Here is a 10,626-nt window from a genome sequence, read left to right on the forward strand (position 1 = left end):
TATTGAGTAATTGGTCAGCCAGACGTGGGTGTTTTATATCCGTTTGGTTTTCCTCTCATTCAAGAAGTGGCTGAACTGAACCCTCGCTGTCTATTGTCTTGTCCAGCCAGAAAGGATTGGTCTTGGCAAGGATAGGGTCAGAGGGATCCTATGAAAAAGGGGAATGGTGGAATAAGCGTGAGTTGGGAGTTGGAAACTCCGTTTTCTAAAGAGATAGAATTCGAGGACTTTTTGAGTTGTGAATTCCGTTTTTAAAGATATAGAAGTCGGAGACTTCTGGAGCTGAGACCTCCGTTCTTTAAAGAGATGGAATCGCAGCTTTCCGGAGTTTGAAACTACATTTTTAAAGGGATAGAAGTCGAGGATTCGGGATTGGGAACTCCGTTTTTTAAAGAGATAGAAGTCGGAAACGTCTGGGGTTGGGAACTTCATTTTTAAACAGATAGAAGTCAGCGACGTCTGAAGTTGGAAACTCCAGGTTTTAAAGTGAAACGAAAGTCGTGAACCTTTGTGAGAGGCAACAACTCCACCTCAGATGGGGGATCTCAGGACAGAGTTGAGAGACGGATCTGAATAGGGTGATTCAGTCGGATGGCATTATTTGAATTGTCACTTAAATTATTCTATGAGATGTGTGTGAGAAGTTTCTGGAGAAATCTGACAGTCTGTGAAAGCTTTTGGCGCCTTAACAATGGCATTAAGTGATGAGAAGTAGCTACTAGCTGGCCATAAAATTATTCAATTGATTAAGTCAGCCCAGTAATTGATTTGGCAATTAATTAGACTGTGGGGACAATTCTGTGACAAAAGTCACAAAAGATCAGTTTGTGCTTATGGCAGGATACTGCCACCAAATTGGGAATTGAATCAACTAATAATGGTACCATGAAATCTATTGAGGTCCTCTAAAATGAATGTCCTCGAGTTAAACATCAATAGAAACAAAAGCAAAAGGCACCAATGACTGGTAGTCAAATGTTCGATACTTGGCTACTCATTAGTCTTTTTGTTTGTTGTACCTGTCGTATATGTTTGACGCGGCTTGTGTTGCTTTGCTGATTAGTTTTGTTATTCTGTTTGTTTGGTGTGCGTGTTGTGCGAGAGAGAGAGTGTGTGTGTGAGAGAAAGAGAGAGAGATCGACAGACAGAGAGGGATAGAGAGAGACAGCAGGAGAGAGCCCTTCAGCTTGCAGAAAATGTAACCCTTTGTGATTCGGTTTGAATGCACATTTATTTGTTTCTGAAATGTGGAGGGTGATTGCTGTTCTTGTCGTGTTAAAAAAGAGGTAAGCTGGCCAGGGACAACAAAATGTTGTTTAAAATGCTGATACAATTCTTGCTACTAGGCTACAAAATACTAGTTTGTGTACTCAACAGGGCCTTAGCATTTGGACAGAAGGTTCTGCTGAAAACATCTTAAGATTTACAAAATTAGTCACACGGATTTTGCTTGCCCCAGGGTTATGACAAGTGAAACCCCTTTTGATAAGCCCTGGACACACACCAAGGTCCACGTCATGCTTCAAGATGCCCATGATCTATTTGAGTGCCCAACATTAGTTTTAATTAGCTAGTACAAATCTGCTGTAATTATACCTGCTTGCTTCAGGACTTTAATGGATTTGGCATACAGGGCATATTGGACATATTGGACAATTGTTAAAGACGCAATTGTATTTCACCTGGGTTCTGGGCGAACGCAGAGGCATGAAATCTTATCTTGAAAATATTGTTAAAATTACAAACGGAAATCCTGAGAGGAATTTAGATTTTGCACACTTGAATAACAAGTTATGTATCACAGTCAGAATTTATGAGAATAAACTCCCTAACTTTGAATGTTCAGGAATGTGAGGGCATCATTAACCCTACAAGAATGGAATAAACATAGCTAAAAACTGAGATATGAAGAAAGTTGGAAAATGTTCGTGTGTGTGTGAGACAGAGAGAGGAGGAGGAGAGAGAGACTGAGAGTTTGTAGAAAGTTTAACCCTTTGTGACTCGGTTTGAATGCACATGCGTTTGTTGGTGATTGAATGTTTGGGTTTTGTTGCCGAGAGTTCGAGATCTGGGACAGTTTTGAATCTGATCTGCATTTTGGAAATTTAACATGATTTCTTTACGTTTAAGGATCGTTCAGTGATTATGAAATGAAGTATTGATTCCTGTTCTTCTTACAAGCCATGACTACCCTCCAGGCAGTTTGTAACTAATCTCCTTTATCCCTACTAGAAAGCCAACCATATTCAATTTCAACGATTGAACAATTTCAATAATTTACAAACAGGATTAAAACAAAAAAACAGAGAACTTAGGTTCTACCAGGAATCAGAGCCAATATCTGGCATACCAACCCTTTTTGAGGATGGGGATTTTGTTCCTAGAAAACCCACTGAGCCCCTAACAACTCCTGATTATCCACAGCACACCACCGACATGTTACAAATCTTTCCTTCTTTTGAAACTGAAGTTTCCAGTCTTCTTACCCGATATCACAGGGTTGAGTGATCTCTGCTTCCTAAACCGGATCCCATCCTGTGAATTAGAGTTATGTTAATGAAGCATGCCCCTGACACAAAACAAAACTGGCTCAATTTGGTCGACATGCCCAAGGGTGACATGAATGTAAATGCAGTAAAATTCTGGAAGTAGCCTGAATACGCAAGGCTTGTGTTACAAGACTGAAATGTGTGGCTATCTGTCTGACAGAAGGGATCCACAATTGTCAATAACCAAGAAGCTCAATTACCTTTGTTTAACCCTATGCGTTTGTAACGTTTTTCACCTGGAGTCACTGACATGATCCAGACATCGGTACAATGTAGTCCAGAAATTTCCAGTTGCAAATGAATGAGCAGTAATTTTCTATTGGGATGGCCAGAAACGGACTGAACCACGATGCAGGTTACACGTAAAACCAATTATGTCCAGCGCCCTCGCAATCGCAAATGCCATATGCCAGCCCTGAAGGGTTGATTGGAACCAGTATACCCACTGGGGGTGGAACCTACCTCAGATGCCACCCGACGACCACTGTTGTGCCACCTTTTCCCGAGGGAACTCTGACAATGGGGCCAGGCCGGCCCCACCATTTCACCTTTGAGACTTGCAACAAAACAGCAAAATCCCCCAAGGACAAATGCCTGGCCCTTGCTTTAACTGTTGAAATGTGGCGAGTGGGAAGAGATGTGTTTTTAATGTTACATTGGAGCTGATGTGGAGAATCGACATGCTTTCATCCGAGCAAAATGAAAATCTACTAATTTACACTGACTCTTCATGATGGTTTTAGTATGACCCACTATTTCAGAGCCTTGTGGGAACATTCAAGATTTTTAACCCCCAAGGGGCAACGTGATAGCAATGCTGTTTTGCCCAATCAATCTGGCAGTTATCAAGATCAAAGTTTGTGAGAAGATTTGTAGCTCGGGTGCTCGTTGCTGTGGTACTGTTCGCCGAGCTGGAAGTGTTTGTTGCAAACGTTTCGTCCCCGGTCTAGATGACATCCTCAGTCTTGGGAGCCTCCTGTGAAGCGCTTCTGTGGTGTTTCCTCCGGCATTTATAGTGGCCTGTCCCTGCCGCTTCCGGTTGTCAGTTTCAGCTGTCCGCTGTAGTGGCCGGTATATTGGGTCCAGGTCTATGTGTTTGTTGATGGAGTTTGTGGATGAGTGCCAAGCTTCTAGGAATTCCCTGTCTGTTCTTTGTTTCGCTTGCCCTATAATGGTAGTGTTGTCCCAGTCAAATTCATGTTGCTTGTCGTCTGCGTGTGTGGCTTCTAGGGATAGCTGGTCGTGTCGTTTCGTGGCTAGTTGATGTTCGTGGATGCGGATCGTTAGCTGTCTTCCTGTTTGTCCGATATAGTATTTTGTGCGGTCCTTGCATGGGATTTCGTACACTACATTAGTTTTGCTCATGCTGGGTATCGGGTCCTTCGTTTTGGTGAGTTGTTGTCTGAGAGTGGCTGTTGGTTTGTGTGCTGTTATAAGTCCTAGTGGTCGCAGTAGTTTGGCTGTCATTTCAGAGATGTTCTTGATGTATAGTAGTGTGGCTAGTCCTTTGGGTTGCGGCATGTCCTCGTTCTGTTGTCTTTCCCTTAGGCATCTGTTGATGAAATTGCGAGGATATCCGTTTTTTGCGAATACTTGTATAGGTGTTCCTCTTCCTCTTTTCGCAGTTCTGGTGTGCTGCAGTGTGTTGTGGCCCTTTTGAATAGTGTCTTGATGCAACTTCGTTTGTGTGTATTGGGGTGGTTGCTTTCATAGTTCAGGACTTGGTCTCTGTGTGTGGCTTTCCTGTGTACCTCAGTGGTGAATTCTCCGTTTGGTGTTCTCTGTACCCTCACGTCTAGGAATGGGAGTTGGTTGTCCTTTTCTTCCTCTCTCGTGAATCGGATTCCTGTGAGTGTGGAGTTGATGATCCGGTGTGTATTCTCTATTTCCGTGTTTTTAATGATTACAAAGGTGTCATCAACGTATCTGACCCAGAGTTTGGGTTGAAATTCAAATTCAAAAATAGAAGAGACAATTAACATCATCAACAACACCCTCACAGGCATAAAGTTCACCAAAGACGAAGAAACCGACAACAAACTTGCATTCCTGGATGTCACAGTCGAAAGAAAAAACAACGGAGAGCTATAAACCTGCGAAAACAGAAAAGCGACAAACACTGACCAAATACTCAACTACACCAGCAACCATCCCAACACCCACAAACGAAGCTGTATCAGAACACTAATCCAACGAGCCTCCACACACTGCAGCACAGACAAACTACGCAAAAAAGAGGAGAACCACCTACACAACGTATTCAAAAAGAACACATACCCAAAACATACAGTGCACAGATTCCTCAAGAACAAACCACGACAACTAGACCAAACACAGTCACAAACCCTAACCACCTTACCATACATCAAATAAGTTTTAGAAATGACATCCAGATTACTAAATCCACTCGGAATCCCAGTAGCATACAAACCCACCAACACTCTCAAACAAAAACTAACAAACTTAAAAGACCCAGGACATCCCATGGACAAAACCAACATTATTGACAAAATTCCATGCAAGGACTGCCACAAACACTACATACGACAAACAGGAAGAAAGTTCGCCAGCAGGATAAACGAAAACCAGCTAGCCACAAAATGACACGACCCTCTCTCGGTCGTAGCCCTCCACACGGATGAAAAAAACCACCATTTCGACTGGGACAACACATCTATCCTGGGACAGGCTAATCAAAGGCATGCCAGATAATTCCAAGAGGCCTGGCATTCCAACCACAACTCCATAAGCAAACACATAAATCTCGATGCCATCTATCAACACCTCCGAAAACGAACAGGAAATGACATCACCACAAACCCCAGGAACCCCATCCAGGAGAAAGATATAAATAGAAAGCAAGAGACAACAGCTTCGCTTCACTTGGAGGTCCCCACTGATGATGTTACCGAGCCAGGTAACGAGACGTCTGGATATCAAACCTACAGCTCAGCGAGCAAACCTACGCCCTAAATCTCAGTCTGAGGTACAATCCTTCACAAACTTTGCACGATCTGAACACTCACTATCTGCAACATTCTAAAATGGACACGTTCTAGAATATTATAAAACAGACATTATAGACAAAAGAACGAAGAACAAAACAGCACAGGAACAGACCCTTTGGACTTCCATGCCTGCGCTGATCCAGGTCCTGTAACTAAAGTTGCCGCCTATTTTGTAAGGATCTGTATCCCTTTGTTCCCTGTTCATTCACGTGTCTGTCTAGATACATCCTAAATGACACAATCGTTCTCGCCCTACGACCTCTACGAGCAATTACTTCCAGGCACCCACCCCGTCAGGTTCAAGAACTTTCCACGTATGTGTCCACTAAACCTTTCCCCTCTCACTTTGAACTCGTGACCCATGATAATTGAGTCCTTCAATCTGGGAAAATGGCTTCCAGCTATCCACCCTGTCTCTGCCTCTCGTAATTTTGTAGGACTCATCCGGTTCACCCGAGAAAATTTCTTCTTTCCAATGAAAACAATCCTAAATAACTCCAACTCTCCTCATAGCTAACACCCTCAATACCAAGCGTCATCTTGCTGAACCTCTCCTGCACCCTCTCCAAATCATGCACATCATTTTGCTATGGTGGCGACCAGAACTGTACGCAGTATTCTAAGTGTGTCCGAACCAACGACTTATACAGCTGTACAGTAACCTGCCAACACTTGTGCTCAGAATCCCGTCTGATGAAGGAAATATGCCGCACACCTTCTTGGACACTCAACTGACCGCGCTGCCATCTACAGGGAACAATGAAAATGAACACTCAGATCTCTCTGTACATCAATATTTTTCCGAAGACTTTTCAATTTACTGTGTAGTTTGCTCTTGAATTGGATATTCCAGACTACATCACCGCTCATTTGTTCGGATTTGCTGTGCCTAACTGCCTTTGCTGTGCCTAACTCTCCTATATATCTATGTTCTGTTGGATTCTCAGACCGTTCCCTTCACAATTTGCTATCCACCAAACTTAGTGTCATCTGTAAACTTGCTAATGAGGCTAGAGGCTACCTACTTTTTTCCTCCAAACCATCTATGTATATCGCAAATAACACTGGTCCCAGCACGGTTCCCTGTGGAACACTACTGGTCAAAGATATCCATTTTCAGATTCTCCCTCCCTCTTCTGTTCTCTGTCTCCTATTGCCCAACCAGTACTCTATCCATCTGGCTAGAACACCCTGAATCCCATGCGATTTCACCTTCTTCATCAGCATACCATGGGGAACATTATGAAATGCTTTGCTAAAGTCAGTATATATGACATCTACTCCCCCCACCCTCATCAATTAGCTTTGTCATCTCTTCAAAGAATTCTATTAGATTTGTAAGACATGACATTCCCTGAACAAAACAATGCTGCATATTGCAGATTAAGCTCATTTTCTTCCATGTGTGTATGTGTCCTATCCCTTGTTCTTCAGTCGTTTCATTACCGCTGATGTCAGGCTTACAGGTCTGTAATTACCTGGATTATTTCTGCTACCTTCTTAAACAACGAGACAGCATTAGCACATCTCCGGTCCTCTGAGGCCTTTCTCGTGTTAAGGATGCTCCAAAGGTACCTGTTAAAGCCCCAGCTGTTTCTGCTCTTGCTTCCATTACTTACCTGGGATAGATCCGGTCCGGACCTAGGGACTTGTTCATCTTAATGCCTTTTAGAATATTCCAAACTTCCTCCCTTCTTATGCCGCCTTGACCTCGACTAATCAAAGATCTATCCCTAACCTCAACATCCGCTAAGTCCCTCTCGTTATGAACACTGATGCAAAGTATGCATTAAGAACCTCACCGACTTCCTCTGATTCCACGCATATCTTTCATCCTTTGTTCTTATGTGGGCCAACCCTATCCCTAGTTACCCTCTTCCCCCTTATATGAATAAAAGGTTTTGACGTTTTCCTTAATTATACTCAGTATGGACATATCATGACCTTTTTGAGCCCTCTTATTTCCTTTATTTAAAATTGGTCCTACATTCGCCATATTCTTCTAAGGCTTTGTCTGTCTTCAGTCGCCTAGACCTTATGTACGCATCCCGTTTCCTCTTAGTTAGTCTCACAACTTCACCTGTTATCCATGGTTCCCTTATCATGCCATTTCTCATCCTGATTTTCACAGAAACATATCTCTACTGAGCTCTACTCAACCTCTCATTAGAAGCCTCCCACAAATCGAATATACGTTTCCCATCAGACAGCTGCTCCCAATCAACATTATCCAGCTCTTGCCAAATGTTCGTATAATAGCCTCACCAATTCAGCAGTCATCCTTCAGGTTCACTCTCGTCTTTGTCCATTAATATTCTAAAGATTATGGAATTCTGATCACTATATCCAAAGTAACCCCCTTCTGAAACTTGAACCACCTGGCTGGTCTCATTTCCCATCTCCAGGTCCAGTGTGACTCCTTTCCGAGTTGGAATAATGACATACTGATGTGGAAAGCTCTCTTGGAAGCTGCCAACAAATTATGCTCCATCTAGACCTCGAACACTAAGTGAATCCCAGTCAATCTTGGGAAAATTAAAATATCTTGGGAAAATAAAGATTGACCTATTGGTCCTACATCTTTCTATGATCTCTCTATATATTTTTGCCTCTATCTCACGTTCGCTATATGGAGGCCTGTTTTCCAGTCCCAACATTGTTACCGCATCCTACCCATTTATGAACTCTGCCCGTACTGCCTCACTGCTCGAGTCTTCCATAGTGTCCTCCTTCAACACAGCTGTGATATCTTCTTTAATCAGTCATGCAACTCCTTCACCCCTTTTACCTTTCTCTCTATCCCGCCTGAAACATCGATATCCTGGGAAATGTAGTTGCTAATTATGCCCTGACTCAAACAAGTCTCAGTAAAGCAATAACATCATACTCCCAGGTATTAATTCAAACAGTAAGTTCATCTGCTTTACCTCGGTACCTCTTGCATTAAACAAATGCACCTCAGACCACCAGCCCCTCTGCGTTCATCCTCTGCTCCCTGCCTACTCTACCCTTTGGTCACTTTGACTTCATTATCTAATTCCTTCCAGGCTTTAGTTACAATTTCCTTGCTGTCCACTAATCTCTTCATTTCATTCCCATCTTCTGCCAGATTAACTTAAACCCTTCCTAACAGCGTTTTACATGAAACAATTTCTAACTGTAATCATTTTGAACGGTCAGACAGAATTTAATTAAACAAAGGATCCAGACGGAAGAGGTCCTGTTCCAGGGACATCGAGAAATTGTTTCGAAGTTCCCTGAAGTACTTGCGACGTTGAACACAATTTCCCTGTCTGTGCAGCTATTCACTTTGGAGGATCGACAACAACTTAGACTAAAATCCCTTTGTTTTCAAATAAAGCAGACAGAACCCTTCAGAATGGGAAGGTTTTCAGAAACAAGAACGGAAGTGGCTGGAAAAGCTCAGCAGATCTGTGGGCACTTGTGACGTGCTGTGTTCTGCCAGACCTGATGAACATTTTCAGCAGTTTTTGTTGATTGTTTCTGATTTATAGTATCAACAGTTCTTTTGGTTTTTTTTTGGCAACGTTTTCACACTGTAATTTGAACTGTAAAGAGGGGAACTGTGTCTGCTCTCAAGTAATCAAGCCCACGGACGTTTTATAGAAATGGTCTGTTCGTATGAATGTGTGCCTGTGTGATTGAAGATGGAGTGTTTCTGATGACTTGTCTCACATTTTAAACAGTTAAGAGCTTCGATTTTCTAAATTCAGCTTCAATTATTTCAATAAATCTTTGACGACAGTAACTTGTCAGAAAATCTGAACAGACTCTCAGTGAAACTGACAGCCTTACTTCCAGGCTGATGGGTAATTTGTTTGTTTTCCTTCCTCACAGTTAACATAGTGACGATCTTCGTTCTGCTTTATAAAGATTGTGGATTGTCTCCATGTGTCAATCGTTACCTGCAGGCTATGGCTGTAGCGGATCTACTGGTCATGATCCTCGATCTGATATTGAGACACATTCCTATTACTTATCAGGAACATTTTGATTTCTTGAGGTCTATCCCTGTGTGTAATATCCACGCCGTCCTGCTTTATGCAGCCACTGACTGTTCAGTCTGGTTTACCGTCACTTTCACCTTTGATCGATTTGTGGCCATTTGCTGCCAGAAGCGAAAAAGTAAATATTGCAGTGAGAAAACGGCAGCTGTGGTGCTGGGAACATTGACTGTGTTGAGCTGTTTAAAGAACATTTTCTGGTATTTTATGCTCACAGATCGGTATTGGCTGGTGAACGATCCCTGGTTTTGTGAGATAACAATGGACGTACGTGAGTCTCAAGTCTGGGTTACAATCGAGTTCCTCCACCACATTATAACCCCGGCCCTCCCATTTCTATTCATTCTACTGCTCAATAGTTTCACCATCAGATACATTTTAGTGACTAGCAGAGCTCGCAGGAGACTTCAGGCTGACAATAATAGGAACATTCTATGTGACACAGAAATGCAAAGTCGAAAAAGAGCAATTATTTTAATGTTTGTGATCTCGGCCAATTTCATCCTATTCTGGTCAATGTTAATGGTGTATTCCATATGTTTCCGAATGTATTGGTTTGGGTATATGTCTGTGTATCTGGATAACTGTCTTATGCAACTGGGCTTCATGCTGCAGCTCCTCAGTTGCTGCACAAACACCGCAATTTATGCGGTGACTCAGACTAAGTTCAGACAGCAGCTGATGACTGTGTTGAAATATCCCTTTACCTAAATTAGACAAAGCAAACTCTTCCTATTTTAACAGACTGATGGTAGTCCTGATTGTTCAAACTTATCGCACAGGTTACTGGGACACATTTCAAGATTTCTATCAACTCAATGCTGTTTGGAAAATTACCATTCCACTTACTGGATCTATAACTTCCATTTGTAAATGATAATCATGATAATTAAGAACAGCCAGGCGACAGAATTAACAGTATTTCACTTGCCTTCCTGTTAAAATAACTGAGCTCAAAAAAGACAAACTCGAGCCTCAGGGAAATCGGAGGACCTGGGCCAGAATTAGGTGCTGGGTTTAAAGTCACTCTATGTTTGCCTTCAC

General features: G+C 42.5%; 1 pseudogene; it reads left to right on the forward strand.

The window, feature by feature from the left end:
• LOC148134897 (putative G protein-coupled receptor 139) overlaps positions 1-10,323 on the forward strand; it is a 36,924-nt pseudogene extending 26,601 nt beyond the window's left edge.
• The last annotated feature ends 303 nt before the right edge of the window (positions 10,324-10,626 follow it).

Source organism: Chiloscyllium plagiosum, unplaced genomic scaffold (assembly GCF_037043375.1).
Source record: "Chiloscyllium plagiosum isolate Xiang-an unplaced genomic scaffold, Cpla_swu_hap1 HiC_scaffold_52, whole genome shotgun sequence".
In the NCBI taxonomy this organism is placed as follows: Eukaryota; Metazoa; Chordata; class Chondrichthyes; order Orectolobiformes; family Hemiscylliidae; genus Chiloscyllium; species Chiloscyllium plagiosum.